The following is a 25,363-nucleotide window of genomic DNA, read 5'->3' on the forward strand; positions in this document are numbered from 1 at the left end:
GGCTTCTGAACGACTCTCTGTCGCCATTTCCCACTTCTGGGGAGGGCAGGACAGGGGCTCAGGGCTCCGCGTGCGGGGAGGGACTGCTGGCGGGTGGGAGCTCTGGGGAGCCTGATCTTGCACTTGGGAGGCAGCCCTTTGTGAGGGAGGCTGTGTGACCAGCTCCACCTTTCATTATCAAGGGCCTCATTCTCCAGGGAGGGAAGGCAGGGCCCTGGGTGCAGGGACTTACTCAAGGCCACAAACTGAACCAGCACGAGAGGCTTCCTGACCGCCTTTGCCCCTTGCAGTGATGTGCCCCCTGCCCCAGCCTGCCCTGCATGAGATTCTCTCCCGCTCTTCCCATACCCAGGCCAACCATCTCCATCAGCTCCCTGGAAGAAGCCAGGGCTGCGGCTTCTCCCAGGGAGAAAATAATCCAGCACAGCCAGCGCTTCTGCATGCTTGACTCCCTCACTTCAGCGGGGGTTTATCTTCATCACAAAGCACACTCCTGTTACACATAAGTAATGTGTAACATCTTAGCCTCTGCTCTCCAGGTGAATCATGAACCCAGGAGTTCCCACTTCTGCATCTTCCTTCTTGCAGCCATTCTCCCCGGCCCCCTCCTCTCCATCCCTCCAGCATGACAAGCCTGTCCCTCCACTGGGCTTCAGCTGGGCCCTGCTCCCCCTGCTCCCCGTGCCCCACCACGGAGCTCCGCTCATCCCCCACATCCCAGCTCCATGGCCACGCCTTTGGAAAGGCACCCTGCCCCGAACCCTTGAGGCAGTGAGGCCCGCACATGTCTGTTTCTGACACCCATTCCTGCTTGTCGTAATTATAGTCATTGTCGATACATTTGGGATTCTTTGGTTCATATGTTTCTCTCTGTGCTCTACAGCAGGTTCCAAAAGCACACAGGGTCAGCTCTTGTTGTGTTTACGGTAGCATTTGATAATAATGAAAGGAAGGAAGTGAGGGAGGGAGGGAGGGAGGAAGGAAGGAAGGAAGGAGAAAAGGTGGGGGAGGGGAGAAAAGGGAAGAGAGGAAGGGAGGGATGGAGGAAGGAAGGATGGATGGATGGATGGAAGGAAGGAGAAGGGAGGAGAGGGGGAGGGGAGGGAAGGAAAAGGAAGGGAGGAAGGGAGGGAGAGAGAAAGGGAGGGAGGGAGGAAGGAAAGAAGGAAGGAGAAGGGAGGAGAAGGGAGAGGAGGGGAGGAAAGGGAAGAGAGGAAGGGAAGGATGGAGGAAGGAAGGAAGGAAGGAGAAAGGAGGAGGGGGGAGGGAAGGGCAGGAAAGGGAAAGGAGGAAGGAAGGGAGGAAGGGAGGGAGGAAGGGAGGGAGAGAGGAAGGAAAAAAGGAAGGAGAGGGGGAGGGGAGGAAAGGGAAGGGAGGAAGGGAGGGAGGGAGGGAGGAAGTAAGGGAGGGAGGGAGGGAGAGAGGAAGGAAGGAAGGAAGGAAGAATGGAAGGAAGGATGGATGGAAGGAAGGACAGAAACTGAGATTCGGGAAATAGACCATCGAGCTCACACAGAAAATAACACCATAAAGGCAAGATGATTGCTTGAGTTGAGTTCCAAATTTGGCTTTGAGCTTCCCAGCAGCCAAAGCAGAAAGGAAGATATGGTCAGTGACATGAGTGTTGGTGTCACAAAGGGGGAACCCATCAGTTCCTCAAGGAAGTCCAGCTGTTTGTGGGAGAGCTCATGGTGGCAGGGTGACTGGGGTCCTCTGCCCTCCTCTGTGTGTGCACTCATGGCTTTCTCGAGGCAGTCTGTGGGTAAAAGCTGAGACGCTGCTGAGCGACGGTGTCTGTGCAGAGAGCTGAGGCGACGGGCCACGGCTTGCCCCGGGGAATGGGTGTGTGGTGTGCTCACTCCCCTACCCCATGTGCTCCCAAATCCTCAGTCCATGGGTCAGGGATGATCATCCCAGCCGGGGAGCCCAGCTCCATGCCTGGCTCTTGGCAAAGCTTGGCTCTCAGAAGATCTTAGGCTGCACCTCAAGGAGTCACCTCTGGCGGGGGAGAAGGGCCACCTGTGGCTGCAGGGTGTGGAGTGTGGTGGTGGAGGGTGGGCCCTGGAGTCAGCCTCATTTTCATGCCTACTCCAGCTCTGCCATTTCCCACAGGTTCCCTCCCCTTGCCCTGCTTCCTTCCTGCTTTGTGGAATGGGATTGTCACAGCACCGCCCTCGGGACGACGCTGGAAGGATTGAATGAGACAAAGCACATCCAGGGATGAACATCATAGGAGCCCAAGACATGTCAGCACTTGTTAGGGTCATTATAACTAGAGGTGCCCAGTGCCAAAGCCAGAAGGTTCTCACCAAAGAGGCAGAGACTTGGTGAGAGGAATGTTTGCTTCCGAAATGAAAAAAACCAGGGGGACATATCTTATGGTACAATTTTAGACACTGTTGTCTTCAACATCTCCCATGGACTTGCCCTGAACTTGGTTTCTCTGGAAGGAAGCAAACTGAGGCTCAGAGCCGCAGCCTTGGGCATGCCTAGAATGTGTGTGTGGGGATGGGGGTGGGTGGAGATGGGATGGACCATTTGGGAAGATGAAAAATACCAGGTATTAGGCAAATGCCCAGGCTCACATATACCCAGGAGGGGCTCTAGGAGTTCTGGAGAGAAAGAGACCATGCAGGAGGCCAAGAAGGGGTCCCAGGGGTGAACTAGGAAGAAGGGTAGGATTCAGGTGCCAGGAGGGAGGAGAAGGGCATTGCAGGTGCAGAATTTGTTCAGGGGACAGCCATGGGAGCAGCTGCCACCTGGTGCGGGACTCCACCCTGACTGAGCTTTGTCATGTGGGCTTATGGTCCTCACAGCTCACATATGAGGAAACTGAGACACGGAGAGACTAAGAAACCTGTCTGAGGTCACATAGCTTGTGTCTGGTCTGCTCAGGCTGCCATAACAAAATACCATGGATTGGGTGGCTTAAATAACAGAAATTTATTTCTCACAGTTCTGGAGGTTGGAAGGTCCAAGATCAAGGTGCCAGCAAGGTAAGCTTTATTACCAGAGAGGTTTCACCCTTCTCTTGGCTGTGGGCTGTTGCCATCTCGCTTTGTGTGTGCGTGGAGAGAGGGAATGAGTTCTCTGGTGTCTCTTCTTATGAGGACAATAGTAACCCCCTTGGGTCCACAGGGCCCCACCCTCAGGACCTCATTTAACCTTAATTACTCCCTTAGGGGCCCCATCTCCAAATATAGCCATAGTGGGGGTGATGGCATGTGAATTTGGGGGTCACAAATGTTCAGTTCATAACTTGCTATCGAATCTCTTGGTCCTAGCATTGGTTTAACCAGGCGCCAAGTCGAGATCTGAACCCAGACCACAGCCCTGGCCTTGAGCACACATGTCGGGGGGGTGAGTGGTTGGGGCTCCCAGGCTCAGGGGTGCCTGGACAGAGCAAGGTCCTGCCAGAGCCGAGGATAGTCTGGGGTGAGCAGCGGTAGCAACCATGTAGAGGCAGAAGTGGAGGAGGGAGCTTCCCCAGGAAGGTCAAGGATCGATGGAGAGTAAGGAGAGCTGGTCTGGGCAGGGCGAGGCACTCATTAGTGGGAGGCCCAGCTGGCCGACTGCTCCAGACCGTGAACTTGGCAAAGGGCAGCCACCCAGGGGCAGAGGGTGGCCTGTCCATGCAGACGGGGCTCCCGAGGGGGTCCTGGCCAGATCAATGCGGGCAGCCAGGTCGATGACAGCTCAGCAGGCCCTGGGGGCGAGACTCTGGCTCCCCACACAGGGGGATCATAATAGCACTCACGCGGCATCAGAGCATGTGCTAAGCACTTCCCAGGCCACGGGTGCTATTGCAGAGGCCCTCAGTCAAGTTCACCGCCTTAGGTGTTCCACAAAGCCACCCTGCAAAGCTGCTCTTGCAATCCCCATTTTACAGATGAAGAAATTGAGTCTTAAGAGAAATCGAAGGAATTTGCCCAATGTTGGGGAGTGGCTCAGACCCAGACAGCCCAACTCCAAACCCCAGACTCTTGATGATGAATTTTTGCAGGACCATCTCTCCTTGGCTGGGGCCTGGGCGCCTGTTTCTCCTGCGGGCTTGGTGGACAGACTGGTGGGCGGTCTTATCCCCTCTCCTTTGGCTGTCTCTGGTTTGGTTTCTTCAGTGAATGGCAGGTAGAGGTGGAGTGCAGAGGGGCAGGAAAGCAGAACTGAACTCCATAAGGCAGCTGAGCAAACAGGCTGGCCTGAGACCCAGTGAGGAAGCTGGGGAGGAGGAGCTGGGGCAACCATTGTGCAGGCGTGTGCACTGGCTGCCATCTCTCCACCCTCATGCCCCAGCTGTGGACTGGCATGGGCCCATAAGGCTTCTCTCCCAGACTGACCCTTACAACTTTGCCCCTTCAGGTCACTGAAACCTGGAGCCCCATGTTGGTGGGGAGGGGTACCAGCCCAGTGTAGATTGTTGTGTACCTACTGAGTGCCAGGCACAGTGGTAGGCACAAGGGATTCTATGGCAGGTTAAACCAGAACAGTCTCTACTTACATGTGGCTTACCGTCAATCAGGGAAGTCTGGCATTCATCACCTAATCCCACACAGCAAGGTGAGATTGTGGCTGGGACCAGCGCTGCGGAGCGGCCACAAGACAGAATAATGGTGGTGGTGGTGTGATCTAGCAAAGAGGATGAGGGAAGGCCTTCCCAAGGAAGCAGCAGTTGAGTTGTGCTCTCAAAGAGAGTAGGTTAAGAAGGAAAGGGAAGAACGTATGGCCTGTGCAAAGTTCCTGTCTGGGGAGGAAACGAGGAGGATGCTGGGGTCTGAAAGAAGGCAGCCAGAGGGCGGGAGCGCAGAGGAGGCGAGAATGGTTTGGGGAGGTGGCTGGAGAGGTAGGCAAGGGCTGGACACACAGGGCCTTGGGGTCATGTGGAGGAGGTGAGGCTTACTCTAAGAGCTGTGGGACATCACTGAAGGAGGGGACCGCATACACTATTTTGTGGATTCTAGAACACACATTTCACCTTTGCTGCCTATGAGACTGATATGCATCTTATAATCCATGGCACCTGGCGGTGTCTTTCTGAGTGGTACATAAAACTGTGGTGTGTCTTACAATCGATCAAAGATGCAGTTTATGGAATGGATGAGAGTGGGATGCTCCAGTTCAAGAGGTGAGGAGCCTGGGGTCCCACGTGCTCAGCTCCCCTCACCATGCAGGAGCCCCGGGTCCCTCTGCCATTCCCAAGACTCCAGAGAACACAATTCGCTTGGAAATTAAGGGTCCTGAGCTTGGACATGTTTTCACAATACATATACCCAGGCGCCACCCCACACATGCCGAACCAGACGCCCTCGGGGGTGACCTGGGAGTCTGCACCTGTCAGAGCTGCTGATGACTCTCATGTGTGCCAGACTTGGGAGCTGCTGGTCTATTTACTCTCCAAGGCCTCAGTCCTGACTTTCCAGGATGCTGTTTCTGGAACGTGAGTTTTTAACTTACACAGGACATCATGTACTTTAAAGAGCACCCCACATGCTGCGCACAGTAGGCTGGGTGTGGGACTGCAGACATGGCGCAGCAGAAGTGGCCTGAGGTTGCTTCCCTGACACCTATGGGAAGGGAGGTCCCAGGAGCCCCTAGAGCTGCCCTGCTCCATCAGCCTTTTCTATGCCAGCAAATCTTTTTCCTGAAAACCTTTCTGCAGGCAATGGAAGGGTTGCTTGTCCCCATCCTGGTTCCCACCCTTTCCTCTGTCTTTATCTTCACTTTTTTTTTTTTTTTTTTGCATCATCTGGGGCAAGGGCAGCTGAGTCGGGGGACCCCAGGCTCCTCCCATCTACAACTGAACAGAATCAAATAACCACACACACTCTTTGTTTTCAGGGCAGTTGCTTTTGGCTGGGTTGTGGCTAATACGGGTCACAGGAGTCACCCAAGTGATGAGGATCAATAGCAGATCCAATTTTTCCTGCTTCAATTTTAGAGCATTTCAGGTTCACATTAGTTTGATGCAATTGAACAGAAAAGCAGCTGAGCAGCTGCCCAGATCCCAGAGGTCGTGCTGGGAGCTCCCCATTTTGTGGAAATGAACCTGCAAAGTCCTCTTCTCCCAGATGGGCCTCTGAGGCCTGCCAGGGCCATATAGGGGTCCTCTGCCCCCTTTCCTGCCCCAGGTAATCCCTCTGCTGGAGGAAGGAGGAAAGCAGTGGAGGGTGGGGTGGATGGCACAGCCAAGGCAAGGGGGTGCTGGGAAGATGGCCTGGAAGCTGCTTCTCTTCTTACCCCCAAACCAGGGTGTGGGGTCACCCTGGGTGATGTAATTCTGCAACCTGCTTGCTAAATGCAGACAAAGGAGCTCATCTGTTTATTTTTAGTGCCTGGCAGCTGCCTGAGTCTCTGACAGGCTTAACAGTTCTGCTGCCTGGAGGAGGCTGTGTTGTGAGTGTGCGTGGGGTGGAGGGTGATTTTGGGGTCCCCAGATTTATCTTCCTTTCACAGGGCAGACATGTGGTTTACATGTTCACCATCACAACACCACACAATTGTCCCCAGTTCCTCAGACTTCAGATCTGGGATGAGGAGTGCAGAGATATATAAGGAAGGGTGTTCATTTCAGCAAAGGCCTGGAACTAACTGAAATGTCCATTAAGAGGGGAACAGTGGTTCATCTGGACAATGGAATCATAGTGGATAAACTGAATCTAGTGACATGAAAATGCACCAATCTGGAAAAATCTCCAAGACAGACTGCTAAGCAGAAAAATTAATAATAAAGCAACATGACTGGCATGATTCCACTCTGTAAGAAAATGCATGACTATGTTTGAACCAGTGTACATCCACACAGCTCCGCCTCCGTAATCTTGGGAAAAGGATACGAAAGATTCATATGCTATGTTTGGAGGCTTTTACTTCTTCATTCATGTACTTGACAAAAAAGCTATGGAGTATGGGTATTTAGCCTTAGCCTTTCTGTTTTCTTTTCAGTATAAAATCTGCAATAGCTAAGAATTATGGTAGATGTGTATACATAAATATGGAAAGATTTCCACACTACTAAAAAAAGGCACGTCAGAGAAAAATGTATATGGCTTGGCGCTATTTCTGTAAAGTAAATCCTACATATGTCGATCTCTGTGATATCCACGTGGAGTCTTTTTAATGACATAAAAGGGTCTGTAGAATAGACACCAACCTGCTAGCGGGGCTCACCTGCTAGGAGGGGCAGGGGATTGTAGGGAGGAGGAGAAGGTGAAGGGAACTGTCACTTTTTAACTCCTAGGGCTTGTGACACCATCAGAACATAGGGACCCTGAGAAATGGGGACACATGGGCAGTGAGGAGGGGTGTGGGGCTCAGAGGCCCTGGTGATGGCGACGGTGATGGGAGACAGGTGGCTGGGGTGACTGTCTGTCTTTGAACTTCACGTCCTGGGATCTTCTGCTGCTCCTCCTGCTGCCTCAGAGACTCAGGGGCCAGGAAGGGAGGGGGACACTGTAGGGAGACTGCGTGTGTATGGTGGGGTGGGGAGCAGGTAAGGGGGCTTCTCCAGGGGCTGGCCCCTGCCTGTCCCTGAGGTTGGTGAGTAGCTAGGGGAGCTCTGAAGTCCTTACCTGCTCCCAGTTCTTCCTCCTCTCCCAGCCCTTTCTGGTGACCAGGGCAGGCAAGCATGGCCTTGGACGCTGGCTCTCGCCCCAGGGACTGACCATGGCAGACACATCCACAGCCCCTTTTCAGAGCCCTAATAAGTCATTCGTGTCTACCCACAGAGGCTGGGCCTGGCCCTTGGCTGATACCAGCCACTCATAAGTCCCCAGGGCCTCCTGACTGCCCCTAAACCCCATTGAATAAATGAATAAGTGAAATGAGAGGAATAACAGATCTGCTGGTCACCTGGGGAACTGGAAGCAAAGAGAATCCTAGGGGGCCCACGGGCTAACGGTCCAGCTCTGAACAGGAGGGTGGATGCTGGGATGAGAGGGCGAGGAGAGGGCCCAGGGATCCCAGCTCTGGGGTGGAGAGCATGGTCCCAGCAGAGCCAGAGGAGTAAGGAAGGGTTCACAGGGCTGGGTCGGGGGGCCACAGCACAGGGTTCCTGCCGTGTGCCCAGCCTGGGGCTGCTACTTTGCTGTGAGGACAGTGTCCCGATGGGCTAGGTCCAGGGAAACCTCAAAGAGGCTGTCGGGAAGGACTGTGTCTGGAGGGGCCAGTCTCTTGTAGCAAGTGGGTGCTACTCCTGGCCTCTCTGCTTTCTAGCTGTGTGACCTTTGGTAAAGGACTTCATCTTCTGAGCCCTAGCTTTCATCATCTATAAAACAAGGGTAATCATGGCACCTCCCTCACAGGCCTGTTTAGGATTAAAATGAGAGGCTGTGTTTATTTAAAGTGCTTTGTGCAGCACCCAGCATTTATTAAGGGTTGAATAAATGGCAGCGATTCTCCCTGCCCTCCACCTCACTCATATGAATATTATGGATTCGGGGTCTCGGAAATGCACAGCTACGCAGGGGGCTAGGCTGGATGATTCAAGGACAGGATTTCATGAGGGGAGAGGCTGGATTGGGACTTCTGAAGGCATCCTCTAAAGAGCTGGTGCCCAGGAAACGCTGCCTCCCTGGGAGCCACACACTGTTGTGGGTTTGGGTCTAGGCCCCGCCAGCCTTGCCCAGGACGAGGTCAGAGCTGGTCAGCGGCACATGGAGTTGTGTGCAAGTGTGGGTCTGCAGAGCAGCTGGGTGAGGGGGGAGGGCTTTCATGCTCTGGGGCTGAGGCCGGGGTGTCTGATCCTCCTGCTCCAGCCCGGGGGTTGGGAGCTCAACAGCCACTTCCTCAAAGAATCTTCAAGGGGCCATGACCTTGACACGATGCTGCCTGACCTGAGCAGGGATTCCCATGAATGCCTCCTTGAAGCCATGTGCAGTGGGATGGACAGATCAAGGCAAAACCTTGGCCCAGGAGCCGAGGCGGGTGGTGTGGGAGCCAGCATTCCCCAGAGGACGTCCTGCGTGGCCCCTTTGGTAGCAGTCTTGAAAAATAGAAAGTGGAAAAAAACAGCCCCCACATTCACTTGCAGGTGAGCAAATGGGCCTGGGAGGGGTGGGCCTGGGAAGGAAAGCATTTCTTCCTAAACCTGGAACCTGGCCTCCTTCAGGGACCTGGCCTCCCTGACAGCTCTAGGCCAGGCTGGTCACTTCCCTGAGTCTCAGCGTCCCCGTTTGTGACATGAGCTTCACAGCTGGCCTAATCTCCCCAAAGATAAAGCTCTTTGGAATATGTAAGCCTCAGTTTCTGCATCTTTAAAATGGGGAAAATCATAGCATGCACCTCAGGGGCTGTAGTGAGAGTTAACGAGTTGATGTAAAGCACCAAGGCACCAGGCCCAGCCCGAAATACCAGACAGTGTCCAAAGCAAAGGGGGTGGGGATTTCCCCTGTCCCCTCCATTTTACAGAGGAGCAAATGAGGCTCAGAGAAAAGTGGTTTGGCAAAGCTCACCAGCAAGGCGTGGGTGCAGCTGAGACTGGTCACCGGCCCACTGCCCTGCACGTCCCGGGCCCCACCCCAGGCCCTCCTTTGTCTCCCGGGGCTGGCGTCAGCAGAGTGCAGGCCCCTGTGGACCCACAGAAGTAACGCAGGTGACAGCTCACACCCACCCCACCCGCTGTCACCTCCTTAATTCCCAGCTCCAGCCCCGGGTGGACCTGTGGTCTGGACCAGCTGGACTCCTGTGGCTGGTGGTTGAGACCCCAAAGCCACAATCAGCCAGGCTATTGATTGAGGGTCCCCTGCATGGTGGGACACTGAAATGGGTGGCAGGGCCGGGCCCAGCCCTCCAAGAAAGCAGTTTGTCTCTGCTCAGCCCTGTGGTCGTGGGCAGGGGGCTGGGCTTTGGAAACCCAAGGGGAAACAGGCCAGGGGCTCTTTGCCAGTGGTCAGTGAGGACAATAGCCAACACTTATTGGGCCCACACTCCACCATTAACGTTTTCCCAGATGAGCTCATCTAATCCTCCTGGTTCTTGGAGGTAGGTAATACCATTCGCCTCACTTTACAGGAGGGGAGACAGGAATGCATTGAATACCCTGCCCTGGGTCATACCACAAGGCGAACAGCAGAACCAGGGTTTGAACCCAGGCCATCTGGCTCCAGGGCCTGAGCTATTTGTGCTTACTCTACAGGGAAACCAGGGCCCATTAGAGGCCCATCCTTGAGGGGGGCAGAGGCAGCTCCTTGACTGGAGAGAATCAGAAGCCACTCAAGGCTCATGTGGATTAGTACCCACAAGGCCTGTCCCTGCGGCAGAGGCCTGAGCTGAGCCCCCAGGGACCCCACATCAGGCAGTTGGTGCCTTGGTCCAGCAGCAGGGCTTTGGGGCCAAAAGGCATGGGCTGCGTGAACTGGGATAGGCTCCCTACCCTTAGTTTGGAACAGACTAAAATCTCTGCTCTCACGAAGAAACCGAGCACTATGAGGGAAGATCCTGCTAAGGGGTCATGACTGCTTTCTGGGATAACGTGGAAATCCAGGTGTGCTCTGACTGCTTTTCTGTCCCAGAAAGGTGGGGCAGGAGATGCCTTCCCCAGAGGTCCAGGGACCCAAACTCCAATAGGCCTGTCCAGGGGTGTCCAGCAGCCTAAAGCCTGGGTCACAGGACCCTCCTGGCTGATGGAGGCCACCCACTCCCTAGCCTGTTGAAGTTGACTCTTTCCTCCTCCATTTCTTCCTTCCCTCCCCATCCCTTCTCCCTCCCTCCCTCCCCCCTCCCTCCCTCCTTCCCTCCCTCCCTCCTTCCCTCCCTCCCTCTCCCCTCCCTCCTCCCTCCTTCCCTCCTTTCCTTCCTTCCTTCCTTCCTTCCTTCCTCCCTCCCTTCCTTCCTTCTTCCTTCCTTCATTTCTTCCTTCCCTTCTTTATTTGTCTTATACCAAGAATAGTCAAGACACTATTTTAAAATTGGGGGCAGGGCGCAGTGGCTCACGCCTGTAATCCCAGCACTTGGGGAAGCCAAGGCAAGCAGATCATGAGGTCAATAGATTGAGACCATCCTGGCCAATATGGTGAAACTCTGTCTCTACTAAAAATACAAAAATTAGCTGGGTGTGGTGGTACGCACTTGTCGTCCCAGCTACTCAGGAGCTTGAGGCAGGAGAATCGCTTGAATCCGGGAGGCAGAGGTTGCAGTGAGGCAGAGGTTGCAGTGAGCTGAGATCGCACCACTGTACTCCAGCTTGGCGACAGAGCGAGACTCTGTCTCAGAAAAAAAAAATTAGGGTATAGTTTACATATAATAAGAGTCACCCTTTCTAGTATATAGTTGGATGAGTTTTGAAAACATATACAGTTGTGAGAACATTTCCATCACCCCCAACAGCCACCCCACACTCCTTTGTTGTCAATCAGTTTCCACCCCTGCTACCTGGCCACTGGCCATCACTGATCTGCCTTCTGTCATGATAGCTGTGTATTTCCTAGAATTTCATATGTATGGAATCCTATATGATGTGTGCTTTTGTGTCTGGCTTTTCCACTTAGCATAATGCTTCTTTAGGGGACTATAATTCATTTGAGTTCATTTTTATAGATGGTGTGAGGTAAGGTCCAAAGTTGCTGCTGTTGTTGCTGTTTTGCATACGGAGGGCAGAGGATTTTTCCCAGGCCTTGAAACCTGATGGAGTTTGTCTGATTGGATTTTGAAATTGCTTGGGACTGATGACTCCTTTTTTCCTTCCATTTTGTCCCTATTTGAATGGAAATGTCTATAACTGTTGTCTTATGCTGTCCCACCACTGTATTTTGGGAGCAGAAAGCTTGTTTTCTAGTTTCACAAATCTGCACATCCAGAGGAATTTTGCCCAGAACTGATTATATCCTCAGCCCCACCCATACCTGAGACTTTGCAGATGTGATGAAGGATCTTGAGATAGGGAGAATATCCTGGATTACCCTTTTCAGATGGATGCAGGAGGAGTCGGAGCTGGAGGAAAAGGCGATGTGATGACAGAAGCAGAAATTGGAGCGATGCACTTTGAGATGGAGGAAGAGGCCACAAGCCAAGGAATGCAGGTGCCTCTAGAATCTGATAAAAAGAAAGGGAATGGTTTTCCCTCAGAGCCTCTAGGAAGAAACACAGCCCTGCTGACACCTTATCTGTCTCAGGGAAAAATCTGAAATTTTGACCTCCGTAGCTGTGTGACAATAAATTTGTATTGCTTAAAGCCACAGTTTTTTTGTGGTAATTTGTTTTGGCAATAACAGGAAACTAATGATGGCAGCAGCGGGCCATCTGGAGGGGCTGCTGCCATCACACTGGCTTCATCAGGGAGGCATGGCTGGGGCTGCATTCTCCATGGAGCTGGCAGGAGCCAGGGACAAGCAGGAGCTCCACCCCCTTCTGAGTTGGGGCGGGATCTCCCCTGGTACCACTGCAGCCACCCAAACCATGGCTGCGGACCCAGGCATCCCTGTGCTCTTGGGACCTGGGAGCAGGTGGGAGCCCCACTCTCCTGGGCGGAGCCACAGCTGCCCAAACTGTGGGTGTGAACCCAGGCATCCTTGCATTCTTGGGGACCCAGGAAGGGGCTCCCTGCCTTCACAGGCTCAGAAGTGCCCGCTCCCACTGCCTGGATTCTTTCTACTGTCGGTGCCTGCTCCGATCTCAGAGCAATGTGGGGCCAAGCCTGTGTGCTGTCACAGCCAGGCCAGCGGTGCACACACTTGGGGCAGCACTGACATTCTGGCTCCTTGCTGCCTTGGCCCCCTCCAGACTTTGGGCACCGACAAACGTTGGGGAGGAAGCTGAGGGGGTTGCTGAGGGTGGGTCGACGCTGGCCTGCAGGTGCCCATTGGTGGGTGCAAGCAGCCTGGGGGCCATGAACAAGCCTGGGAGCAAGAGGCAGACAGGCTCCTGGGTGGAAGGGGATGGGTTCCCGGTGAGGCCCCACCTTCAGGCCAGGGAGGGCTGCCATCTGCCTTCAGAGAAAAGCAACCCACCCCAGGTCCTCCTCTCTGCTGAGAGGATGAAGAGACAATAGGATGACCAGCTGTAGAGAGGAGCTAGCCTCTCTGCTGAGAGCTGCAGAGACAACGGGATAACCTGCCTGCAGAGAGAAGCCACCCCCTCTAGGGCCTCCTCTCTGCGGAGAGCTGCAGACAACAGGATGGCCAGCAGCAGAGAGAAGCAACCCTCTCTGCTGATAGCTGAACACTTGTCAGGACAACTAGCTGCAGAGAGGAGCTACCCTCTCTGCTGAGACCTCAACACTTGTTGGAACCTGCCTGCAGGAACTACACGCTCTGCTAGGAGCTGAACACTCATCGAGACACTCTGGCTGCAGAAAGGAGCTACCCACGGCAGGTCTCCTCTGAGCTGCGCTATTGCTCAGTAAAGCTCCTCTTCCTTTTGCTCACCCTCCACTTGTCTGCATACTTCATTATTCTGGATTGCAGGACAAGAACTCAGGACCTGATGAATGGCAAGGCTAAAGAGCTGTAACACAAACAGGGCTGAGATATGTCCCTTGCTCGCCATGCCGCAGGCAAAGAGGAGAGAGGAGCTGCGGCCCTTCAGGGAGATCAAGCCTGGGTGCTCCCTGAGCCAGACCTATGACTCCCTCCTTGGGTCCCTGTGGTTCCTGGCATCTCCAAGCTTCCAGGTGCCACTGTGTTCCCAGTGCCAGCTGTGGATGCTGCTTGCAATGCGCCTGGTCCAGCCACAGACTCACAGAAAGCTGGCACTGGTGCTGGCACCTAGAGCTGCCTGCCCCACTGCAGCAGCCACACAGAGGTTTCCGGCCAGAAAAGTGACACCCCAAAGATCCTGTAGCACTAATACACCAACTCAAATTTGAAGAAGAATATTAAGAAAGCCTTGTCTTTTTAGAGACGATGGCTTATTATAAAGGTATAGTGATTCAAGGAGGACGTTCAAACAATGGAAGAGAGAACCTCTGAACGCACCCACTTATAAATGGGCACTTCGCACATGGAAGACGTCAGCATTTACAGAGCAACCTATTTAATAAAGAAATGGTGCTAGGCTAACTGGTTCTTCACACAGAAGAGATAAAATGCTATTCCTACCTCACACCAAACATAACGTACATTTCAGATGACCCAAAGCCCTGAATGGGAAAGAGCAAAATTTAAAATTTTTAGAAGAAAGTAATTATTCATGACATTGGGGGTAGAGAAGTCCTAAAACAAAAACAAACTAGATACAAAATTCAAATCATAAGATAAAAAATAAATAGTTAAGACTACATCTGTGTTGAGCATATACTATGTATCAAGCGTGATCTGCTCCACACTGCCACCAGAGCCACACATCTGACCACACCTGTGCCTGATTGAAGCCTTCTGAGCAAGGTGGTGCCCAGCCCGCCAGGGGCAATGCAGGCCTACTTCTAGAGCAAAGGTTCCCACCCTCTCCTGAATGCATCACACCCCACACACCTTCATTGCTTTCCGGCATTCCTTAAATACAACACCCTCTTTCGTGTCTCTAAGCCTTTGCACCTGCTCTTCCTTCTGCCTGGAGTGCATTCTCTTATTCACCACCTGGACAACTCCAGTGCATCCTTAAACACCCAGCTCAGGTCTCATGTCCCCAGGAAAGCATGCTGGCTTGCTGCGGGACCACTGCCTGCAGGACAACAGGCAACGTTGCAGTTCTCTCATCTCCACAAGCACTTACCTGGTGCGGTTCATTATGAAGTCTTTGCTGCTGCTTCCATTATGAGGGAGGTCCCTGGGGGTGAGGTGGGATGATGCATAACGTGATAGTTGAGTGTTGGCTCTGGAGACAGACAGTCCTGGGGAGAAATTCCAGATCTGCCATATTCTTGACAATGACCTTAAGCTTTCTGAGCATTTGTTTCTGTAGTGTGGGGCAGCAGGCCCACCTCCCAGGGGTGTTGTGAAGGTGAGATGAGATGACATGCGATGTGTTCATACCTGAGTTTGGGCTGATCTGAAAGCAGACCCTGCAACTCACACTAGGATGTGAGTTGCAGGTAGTTCATTTATGATCCCAAGGAGTACCTGTAAGGGGGTGGGGAAGAAGCCAGGGAGGAATATGCATTAGCCAGCAAGTTATAGCTGCGGGCATCCGGGGCTCCATCCCACTGGGGACCCTGGGAAGACAGCGTAGAACACACCTGAGTTACCCCAGCTGAGCGGGGAGGGAGCTGAGTGTGTATTCCTCGGCTCCGTTCCAACATTGCTTGAGAGTCACTCCTAGGGGTGTGCTAACTCCCAGGACTCTGGCTTGCCCCCCACCACTGACCAGAGAACATTGTTGTGGGGCGGGGGGAGTTGCAGGTGCTGTGGTTGGAAGCTTTCCCATGGGCATGAGCCACAGGAATAGCCAAGGCACGCGGGCAGCACTGCCATCTGCTGCAACCACGCATGCACCTGTGCTCAGTCACCAGAAGTTGCCCATTTGTTTTCTCATTTGTTTCCACAACCATCCTGGGAAAGGCATTCTGCCCATTTACAGATCAGGAGACTGAGGTCCAGAGAGGTTACCTAAGAAGACATTTGTTGAATAAATGAATCAATGAACAAGTGAACACACAGACCTCTCTGAAGTGGTGAATTAAGTCAATCTGAGAAGACGAGAATCCAAGAGTCCCGATTCCCAGCTGAGGCTTGCATTCTCTCCCCTCATGCCCAGCTATCTCCGCACAGTGCTCTGCCGTCTCGAATCCCTTTCCACTCAGTAGTCACTGAGCCAGTGATGACTCCATGTTCAGGCTCAGGGGGGAAAGCCCACTGGTGTAGGAGATTTGGGTTCTGGTCCTGGCTGTGTCTTCATCTGTGCTGTGATGTTGGGTATGTCCTGGCCCCAATCTGGGCTCAGTTTTTCCAACTGTTAAATGGGAATGGGTGGATGTTAGATCAGCTAAGTCCCCCAGGCTGTTGGAACAGTGGGGAGGCTTTGGGTTGGGCTGCCCAGACTTGCCAGGTCTGGCATGGGAGATGGAGGGAACTGATGTGTCCCCTCTGCCCAGCATCCTGCTTGACAGGGCTGGCAGCTCAGTGGTTACAGCATCTCCTGATTTGGCCACACCTGGCTCTGAGGTCAGATTTTGGCCTGATGCAACGCTGGTGGCAGGCTTCACTCCGCAGACACACACTTCCGACGCTGACCATGTTTGAGTCCTGACTTGGGCTCATTTGCTCTTTGATCCTGGTGATGGATGAAGTCCTGATCTGAACATAAACCGACGGCTGTCCCTTGTCACAGACTGGTCCCTCAGCCAAACCATATACTGACTCCTGCCTGGGTACCCACTGACTCCTGATCCAACCACAAACCTCTGGCCCAGGCTGACTGCTGACCTTGGCCCCACGCTGACCACTGGGCAGCGGCTGGGCAGCCTGAGATTAGTCACTGGTGTTCCTCAGCCACTCTCCACTGCTGGTGGACTTGAGATACAGCCCTTGTAAGTAGGAGGGTCCCCTTACTCTAAAGGGGACACACTGGATGAGACAGCAGGAGGCACTATTGACTGGGCCTCTCTGTGCCACCATAGCTGAGCATGGCCACCCAGGCTGGCTCTGCCTCCCCAAGCCTGGGATTCATCACCCGTGCTTGGTTCAGTAGCCTTTCTGGAGCCTGCATCGTGCCCCAGTCCTTTGGGGTCCCTGAACTTTGGGGGTGCCAGAAGTGATGCATTCCATTAGAAACTAAAGAACCTTGAGTTACTCTTGGAAGAGCTCTGGTATGGAAGGCAGAAGACCGAGGCATGAATTCCAGCTATGCCACAGACTCACTGTGTGACTTTGAGCATGATCTTTCTGGGCCTCAGTTTCTCCATCTGCCCTGCCTCTTCCCTGCCAGATGTAGAAAGTGCTCCTTAACTAGGGGCATCTATGAAATGGGAACAACAGCGATTTCTAACTCAAGGTTGAATGAGATGAATCAAGGAGACAGTTGCCTCAGGGCCTTTGCACGGCTATTGTCTCTGCCTAGAATGCTCTTCCCCCAGACACCCACATGGTTCTTTCTGCTTTCTGCTTAAATGTCATCTCAGGGAACTGCCCCTGGCCACACAGCTTAAAGTACTAACACCTTCCCCAAATGCCTTCTCTCCTCCTCCTAATTAATTTTTCTCCAGAAGTTATTATATGATCACTGGCACACACTGTATGCTTTTATTTTGCTTATTATCTTTCTCTCATGTCCAGAATATAAGTCTCATGAGATCAGGAATTTTTGTCTGTTTTGTTCACTGTTGTGATCCAGCACCTAGCACACAGGTGCATAGGAGATGCTCAGTAAATATATAAATGAATGAATGAGTAAATAATCCATGTAAAGTACTTAAACTGCAGCACCCAGCACTAAGTACTTAATGCATGGTACTTGTTGTTGTGATGATTGCTGTCACCAGTGGGTGATGGCAAGGAGTTGGATCTTGTCTTTGAGACAGTGGAGCCCCACCTTCTCCTGGGAGCCTTCCAAGACTACTACAGTCCAAGCCTACCACACTCACTCAGAGCTACAGGGGTTATTGCATGGGGCAGCTGAACCAGCCGTTGACTTGAAATCAGCCAGTGTGGACTCCAATGGCAAGGTTACATCCCCTTGCTAAGCCTCAGTTTCCTCAGCTGTCAATGAAGGTGGATACAAGTACCTACCCCATAGGATGGTGTGGCCTAAAAGAGGTAGAGCATCGCCAGTGCTGAGTGCAGTGCTGGTTGCATGGGGTGGCCATTGGCTGTAATCCCTGGAACTCAGGCACACGAGCTCTGTGTTCTGTTCTGGGGCCATCTTGCCTCATCCTGTGGCCTGTGAGTCCCTGGAGGGACTGGAACCTGGTGCTCTTGGTCCCTTGCTACCCCAGCAGCCTGTGGTCAGACCTGGGCCTATAAGGTGGAGATGCATCCTCATGGCAGGTGGATTGACAAAATCGAGACTGTGCATTTGCATACTGCCAGTCACAGACACCAGGGGGCGGCCTGGCTATGTGTGCGGGGGGGTGGGGAGGGGAGGGTGGGGAATGGGGCTGGGGCATAGGGTGGGGTGGGGTGGGGTGGGGTAGGGTAGGAGGGATGGGAAGCAGGGTTAGGGGTTTGCCCTGGCTGGTAACTTTCAACATCCCTCTTCCAGAGCCCACCTTGTCTTGTTTTGACAGACAGGGAGACGTCTGGTCTGTCTTCCAATCTGTCAGCTGTTTCTTGAGTTCTGGTTGGGAAAGAGCCCAGGAGACCTAGGTTTTTCAGCCTGGCTCTGCCACTCACTTGCTGCATGACCTTGGGCAATGACCTTTCCCTTTCTGAACCTCAGTTTCCTCAGCTGTCAAATAGAAAATACCAGCCATAGTGTCCCATCATGTGGTAGGTTCCAAGGTTTGTCTCAATTTTGTTTTTAATCAATAAGTGCATTCATGCCTGCCACAAAGTATTGCCTCTTCTTCCTCCTAATTCCTTCTTCCTGGCTGATGGCCGATCTCACCCTATTATACATGTTGCCCTCTGTTGGCTGGCAGTAGAACTACAGCTTCCGATACTGCCCTCAAGTGTGGCTCAGGGGAGGAAGGAAGAGGTGCCGGGGGAAGGGTTTGAAGCCCAGTGTTACCGATCAATTCACTTATTCAGCTAACATTTATTGAGCCCTTACTGTATACCAGGCCTGGTGATAGGCTCTGAGAACACAGCAGTGCAAATGATATGGCCCATGCCTTCAAGGAGATCACAGTTACTTGCAGGTTTGCACACCTGGGATTTTCTTTGGCGTGTCCCATGCTCCTTCCATCTGACAGTGAGTGTAGTGGTTAGGTGCGTGGACTCTGCGTGTTGGGATGCCTGAGTTCAAATCTTGGCCTTGCCATTTACTAAGTGCCTGGCCTTGGATAAGCTATTTCACTTCTGTACCTTTGTTTCCTCGACTGCAAAATAGGGATAATAATACTACCCACCTCATAGGGTTACTACAAAGGTTGAATTAGTTCATATATCTAAAGTACTTAAAACAGTGCCTGATCAGTGGTGCATAGGTGTCAGCTAAAATAATATATAGTAAATATTTGTTGAGAGATAGAGGGACCAATATGTACACTTCTCCTACCATCCCCAAGGGGGTCTGATGTGAAGGTCAGGTCAGTTGAGCTCATTTTGCAATTGGCATTTTCCATTCGGAATGTCCTCACCTGCCTCAGAGCACAGAGGTTCATTTTCACCCACCCTTGGCTGGTCCCACAGGGTTCTGGGTGAAGCCTGAGCTGGGTATCCCAATTACCAGCAGGGTAATGGTAGAAGCAAGATGATTAGCTCAGTCTCTAAGGCAGACCATGTGTCAATGGCGGTGCTGGTGGTGCTTGTGGTTATGGTGTTGATGGTGGTGGTGGTGATGATGGTGTTGATGGAGATACTGGTAGTCTGATAGTAGTGCTGGTGTCAATAGGGATGGTGGTGATGGTGGTTTTGATAGTGATGGTAGTGATTGTAGTGGTGATGACGTTGATGATGATGCTGGTAATCGGATAGTAGTGCTGGTGTCAGTAGGGACGGTGGTGATGGTGGTAGTGAGAGTGGTGTCAATAGTGATGGTGGTGATGGTAGTGGTGGTGGTGATGATAGTGGTGCTGATGCTTGTAATGGTGTTGATTGTGGTAGTGATGGTTGTGCTGGTGGTGATGAGGTAGTGATGTGATGACGATGCTGGTGGTGCTGATGGCAGTGCTGGTTATGGTGTTAGTGGTGATGATGGTGGTGTTGGTGGTGGTGTTGATGATGCGGATGGTGGGGATGGTGTTGATAGTGGTGATGGCAGTGGTGGTGGTGATTCCAGTGGTATTAGTGATGGTGGTTGATAATGATGCTAGTGGTGATGGTAGTGATGTTCATGGTGATGATGGTAGTGTTGCTGGTGATGGCAATGGTGATTATGGTAGTGCTGATGATAATGGTGGTGTTGGTGTTGATGGTGGTGCTGGTAGTGATGGTGGTGTTGATGGTAGTGGTGGTGGTGTTGATGGTGGTAACGGTGATGCTAGTGGTGACTGTGGTAGTGTTGATAGTGGTGGTGCTGGTGATGGTGGTGGTGCTGGTGATGGTAGTGGTGCTGGTGGTGATGATGGTGGTGGTGATGGTGGTAGTGCTGGTGGGAGCTCTGGGGTTTGGTTCAGGAGACCTAACCTCTTCTCCTGGGTGAGCTCACTCTTCCAGCCACAGCTACCATCAATGTTCTGGGACAGGAAGATGGGATAGAGTCTCCCTCTGAACTCTCCAGAGACCTTTTTTGAACCAGAAAAAGGAAGTCATCATTGGAACATCAAGTACCCTTCCTTATCCTGCCTGTAAGAACTGTGAGATAATTTTTTCTCTGTGCCTCAACTGCCTCATCTGGGAATGGGAAAAGGGAAAAAGCATCCTGGTCCTGAACATGTTATTTTTGTCTTTGAGAATCTGATGAAGCCTGACCCTCCTCCTTGGGAAATGCAGATAATGTGTGTATATGAACACACACACACACACACACACACACACACACACACACACACACATCCCATAATTCCACATGGGATTTGTGGTTCCCAGCTCTTCTTTAGGTCCATGGACTCTCATTCTGTCCCCACGATGGGCTAGCCTCTACCTCCTCCGCCAGCTCTGCCATCCTGAGGCCCTATCTCCAGAAGCCTGAGCTGGGACTGGGCAGTGGTGCCAACGGCATCAGGAAGCCTGCTGCAGGAGGGCTGCTCCAGGCCCCGCCCAGCCTCCCCCTTACCCCTTGGCTGCACCACAAAGGCTGTTTCGGCTCCTGGGTCTGTGGAGGGCTCTGCCAGCCTGCAGTAGACGGGGGTTTGGGTGCCACAGTGTCAGTGGCAATGGCGTCTCTGGCTGCTGATGTGGGAGAGGTGACTTCACACGCAGCTCCTCCAAGAGCGCGGCCTCCAGTGACTCAGTGGAATCAAGGAAAGAGATTTGCCACCTCTCACCCAATGGGGGGAGGCAGGGGTAGAGGCAAGCAAGAGGAGTCCTCCCCACAGGAGGTGCCAGACCCCACTCCTTGCATATGGAGTTCAGGGGAGGGGGCAGCAAAGAACGGGAACCCTTGAGATCTGAGTTCCAGTCTACCTCCAGCAAGAAGCCCTTCCTGTTCACAACACAGTACGGAGCATCTGCGCGCCCCAGGAGCCCTGGGAGACGAGGTTTGCTGTCTTGTAGGAAAAGGCCCAGGGGCCTTGGTTGACTTGGCCAAGGTCCCATAGCTAGGAAGGAGCTGAGTGAGGCTTGGGCCAAGTGCTACCTCCCAATGCAGTGCTCTTTCCAGAACCTCACGGCCCTGCTACCCACTGGCTGTGGGACTGGGGACAATCTCCCTCCTTTCCCACCTGCCTCCTCTGTAAGGACTCTTCGGGGACTTTCCAGCTCTGGCCTTTCAGGACTCCCCATTTTCACTGTCCCTCTGAGGCAGCGGGTGGTGGGTGATCACCCCATTTAACAGACGAGGAATAGGTCCAGACGGGGAAGCAACTTGGCTGAGGCTTCAGGGCGAGGAAGTGGCAAAGCGGGGCTGAGAACCCAGGTCTGTGGACCCCCAGCCACAACGTCAGGGGCCCCGGCCGGACCCAGGCTTCTAAGAATGCAGTGTTGGTCCCAGAACCTGAGAACAGGGACTTTCAGGCTGGCTGGTTCCCAAGTGTGAGTGCAGGAGGGCCTGGCTCGGCAGGGGGTGGGAAGGGGCCAGCCACTTCCTGCTGGGGCTGGTGCGGTCCCCATGCGGTGGCCATCAGAAGCTGGCCACTTCCTGGTCTGGGCTGCCTTCCCCTTTCTGAGCCTGGGAGGGAACGAAGGCGCGGAGTGAGGTGCCCTTGCGTGCTGCGGCCTGGACGACGTCTGGCCTCTTTTCATTTCCCCTGCATACCGCTTCGCTCTCCACAGCCACCAACGGTCGGAAGCTTCTGGGAGCTGACTGCCAGGTCCCCTGTCCACAGCCGAACCCCTCCTGCCTACGGGCTTCCTCCTCCCTGGGGCTCAAGGGACTCCTAGCCCTGCTGGGGGTCTGCCCACCAAGGGCCTAGAATGAGGCATTGTCGTTTGTACCGAGGCTGAGAGGTGGCCATCGGTCCGAGGTTCCATGCACAGCCAGTAAGTGGCAGAGCTGTAATTGGAGCTCAGATGTGTCTGACTCCAAAATCCACATCCTTTGCATATTTAACAACCCCCTGTCCCCTCAGAGGAAGTCTGACCAGAGGAGGCTGGGACGAGGGGACATGGAATGACCCTGCTAGACACTGACCTCTGAGGCCAGTGATGGGACCAGCTTCTCCTCCCTGTTAGATCCTGGAACCCAGCCTGGTGCATGCCCCAGAGCAGGTGCTCGCGACACTGGCAGAAACACAAAAGGCATCCTGACTGTTCCTGTCCAGCTCCTGACACTCATGAGCACCTGCTGCATACCAGGCCTGGGCGTGGAGACACAGGCCCAAGGGAGAAGACCTTGCCCCGAGATCGGTGGCCATCTTCCGTACCAGGCTTAGTGTGGACAATGTTTAAATGCGCCTCAAATTCCACATGCAAGAGAGATCCTTTAAGTCCTTCCAGCAGGAAAGCCAGAGGCTCACAGGGACCCCCTCTGGTGCAACAAGGAGGTAGCAGGGTGTGAGGATGAAGAACGTGGAGCCAGGCAGGCCTGGGTTCAGATCCCAGCTAGACGAGCCTAGGGTGGCCTTGGGGAAGTGACTTCATGTACCTCAGTTTCCTCACCTGTAGAATGGGAATCAAACCATAGAAAGTGCCTTACAAGGCCTCCCTTCAACCCACTCTGGATTAACAAACACTCTCCCTGTCCTTTGAGAGACAGGCTAGTAGATGCCACAGCTTCCTGAATGTTCCAGGCAGGCCGGCCGCTGCTATTCCCACCTAGGCGGCTCCTCTGACTCAGTGAGGCTTCTTCCCAGACCTGCAGCTGCTGGCTGTAGCGGCCGAACCAGGGAGACCAGAATGTGAATGGGAAAGAGAGTTGTGTCACAGAAAACCAAGAAAGGACTTTGCAAAGGCCCAGTTATAGGCAAGTTGTCAACGGAAGAAAAAAAAAAGTGCTGCCAAATGAGGTGTGGGCAAGACAGCCATAAAAGACTGGGGAAGACAATAGTTAAAATCTGTCACAAACTTTCATTGAATTAGGTGTAGACTAAAACTGGAGGGAGGGGGTGATTATTAAAAATCCAGAGGGAGTCTAGGGAGTCTGTGCTCAGATGGCTTCACAAGCATCTCTAAGGTCCCACTCCGCTTTAAAGGACTCCTAATGAGAGCCATAAACACTGCTGCACAGGTTGGTTTTATGCAAGAAAAACAAGGTAGGACCCCAGCTGGGGGCCTCAGTCTCAAAGACAGCCTTGGCCCTGCATCAGAAGATCATCTCATAAAAGTACACGCGCACGTGTTACGTTCAATAAAATGCCTACTTTATGTATCATAAGATTTCCTGCATTAATTTTTTTTTTCTATTAACCAACCACTGGTTTTGCTCTCATTGGATAAGAGGCTTCTGCTATTAATAGCACTTACCTCACTGGGCGGATGTGAAGGCTGAACGAGGTACCGATGCAAAGTGTCTGGCGCGATGCCTGGCACACAGTAAATGTTCAGCAAATATTAGCTGTAATAATCATCTCCAAATCCAGACCTCTCACTTGGCAGATGAGAAAACTGAGTCTCAGCAGCGTGGAGTGAGCGGGCTGCAGACCAAGGCCTAGAATCTGCAGCCTGTGTGAGAATCGCCCACATCTGAAACCCAAGCCTGCGTCTCCCCAGGGCCTCTCTCGTTGCATATTTTGGAGGGGGTGTCACTTCCCTGAGGAACGTCAGGTGGAGGTCACGGGAGCAGTGGTGTGTCCCTCAGCATCCTTCAGGATCATTGCACCCCAGCCTCCCACTGCCCATCCTACTCGGTGGAGGTCTGAGTTTTCCCTCTGGTTCAAGCTTAGGGTCAACCCTAAGCTTGTCTCAGTGACTCTCTCTGTGTTCACCGATCTTGTGTATTTTTATCTCAGAGGCTTTCATTCGTGTCTTTAATTATTTGTTTCAATGTCTGTCTCTCTTCTGAACGACTGGGAGTCCCCCGGAGAGCAGGCCTGATTCATCTGGAAACCCTGAACCCAGCCCAGTGCCTGGCTCCAAGCAGGGGCTTCATGCATGTTTTTTGAACAAGTGAGCAACGGAACAAATGTGAACAAATGGGGGTCCCCAGTGTCTCACCGTCTCTGCACCAGACTTTCTGGCCAAGGTTGTAGCAAAGAGAGGCTCACACTTTGTCTGACTTTGGAACCAGCCAAAAATGCCTCCAGGATTCATGGATTCCCTGCCATGGTACAGGCCCAGCAGCTGAGGCCCTAGCCTAGTGCCCAGACCCCTCCTGCTCTTTGTTTTCCTCCTTTATCCCTCCAGCCTCCATCCCTCCAGCCTCCATCCTTGTATTGCTCCAGCCTCCAACTTTCCATCTCTCCAGGCTCTATCCTTCCAGCCTCCATCCTTTCATCCCTCCAGCCTCCATTCCTCCCATCCCGCCATCCTTCTATCCCTCCAGCCTCCACCCTCCAGCCCCTATCCTTACAGCGTCCATCCCTCCCATCCCTCCATCTTTTCAGCCTCCATCCCTCTAGTCTCCATCCCTCCAGCCTCCATCCTTTCATCTCTCCAGCCTCCATTCCTCCAGCCTCCATCCCTCCATCCCTCCAGCCTCCATCCCTTCATCCTCCATCCCTCCAGTCTCCATCTCTCCAGCCTCCATCCTTCCATCCCTCCATCTCTCCAGTCTCCATCCTCCTCTTCCTAGGGAGCCTGAGAGTGTCTGGCAGGGCAGAACAGACCCTGGGAAACCCAGCCCTGGAGTGAGGCTCCCCTCCAAACCGTGAATGGGGTGTGGTTTGGGGCTTTGTCTCCTCTGAGTCACCTCCATGGTGTGGTGGGGTTGACTCAGACAGAGAGTGAGAAGGAGAACTTGGTTGGTCCTCCTGGTTTCCACGGGTCCTGAGACTGGCCAGGGTGGGGCTGGGTGGGGTGGGAGGACAGGGAGAGGCCCACACTGAGGAAGGTGTTAGAACCACACACTGGGAGGACTGACATGGATCTCAGGTCCCCGGGAGCATCTAAACCCCACACTTTCTGCTCTGGAACAGTGAGGGCTGGAAGCAGCAAGGTGTGGCGGAGGGAGGAGTCTGACTCTGTTCTTACCTCCTCCCCTCCCTAAATTTCAGACTCTTCACCTTACACCAAGGGGGTTAGTTCCAAATCCCCTCTAGCCAACTTCCAGCCTGAGTGCCAAGGCCAGGCTTTACCTAATGACCATGGGGACTGGAAGAGAAGAAAAACAGCCAGGCGCAGTGGCTCATGCCTGTAATCCCAGCACTTTGGGAGGCTGAGGCGGGTGGATCACTTGAGGCCAGGAGTTCAAGATCAGCCTGGCC

The 25,363-nt window shown here is 53.2% G+C and overlaps 2 long non-coding RNA genes across 6 annotated transcripts; one reads left to right on the forward strand and one right to left on the reverse strand.

The window, feature by feature from the left end:
- The first annotated feature begins 1,673 nt into the window (after window positions 1-1,673).
- On the forward strand, window positions 1,674-6,749 carry LOC107973892 (uncharacterized). Its single transcript, XR_001716404.4, has 4 exons — window positions 1,674-1,842; window positions 2,113-2,327; window positions 2,957-2,996; window positions 6,451-6,749. It is a non-coding gene; the product is annotated as an uncharacterized LOC107973892 (long non-coding RNA).
- A 1,578-nt stretch (window positions 6,750-8,327) lies between these two features.
- Window positions 8,328-23,933, reverse strand: LOC129136594 (uncharacterized). 5 transcript variants are annotated; one of them, XR_010154700.1, is made up of 8 exons: window positions 23,466-23,931; window positions 20,680-22,661; window positions 15,527-15,816; window positions 14,901-14,987; window positions 14,641-14,758; window positions 11,835-12,024; window positions 11,062-11,195; window positions 8,328-8,977 (listed from the first exon to the last, which is right to left on the reverse strand). It is a non-coding gene; the product is annotated as an uncharacterized LOC129136594 (long non-coding RNA). The 5 variants fall into 5 exon arrangements; XR_010154699.1 differs by lacking the exon at window positions 20,680-22,661 and having other exon boundaries at window positions 23,466-23,933; XR_010154698.1 differs by lacking the exon at window positions 8,328-8,977 and having other exon boundaries at window positions 10,894-11,195; window positions 23,466-23,915.
- Between the last annotated feature and the right edge of the window lie 1,430 nt (window positions 23,934-25,363).

The sequence above is a fragment of the Pan troglodytes genome, chromosome 1, assembly GCF_028858775.2.
Source record: "Pan troglodytes isolate AG18354 chromosome 1, NHGRI_mPanTro3-v2.0_pri, whole genome shotgun sequence".
In the NCBI taxonomy this organism is placed as follows: domain Eukaryota; kingdom Metazoa; phylum Chordata; class Mammalia; order Primates; family Hominidae; genus Pan; species Pan troglodytes.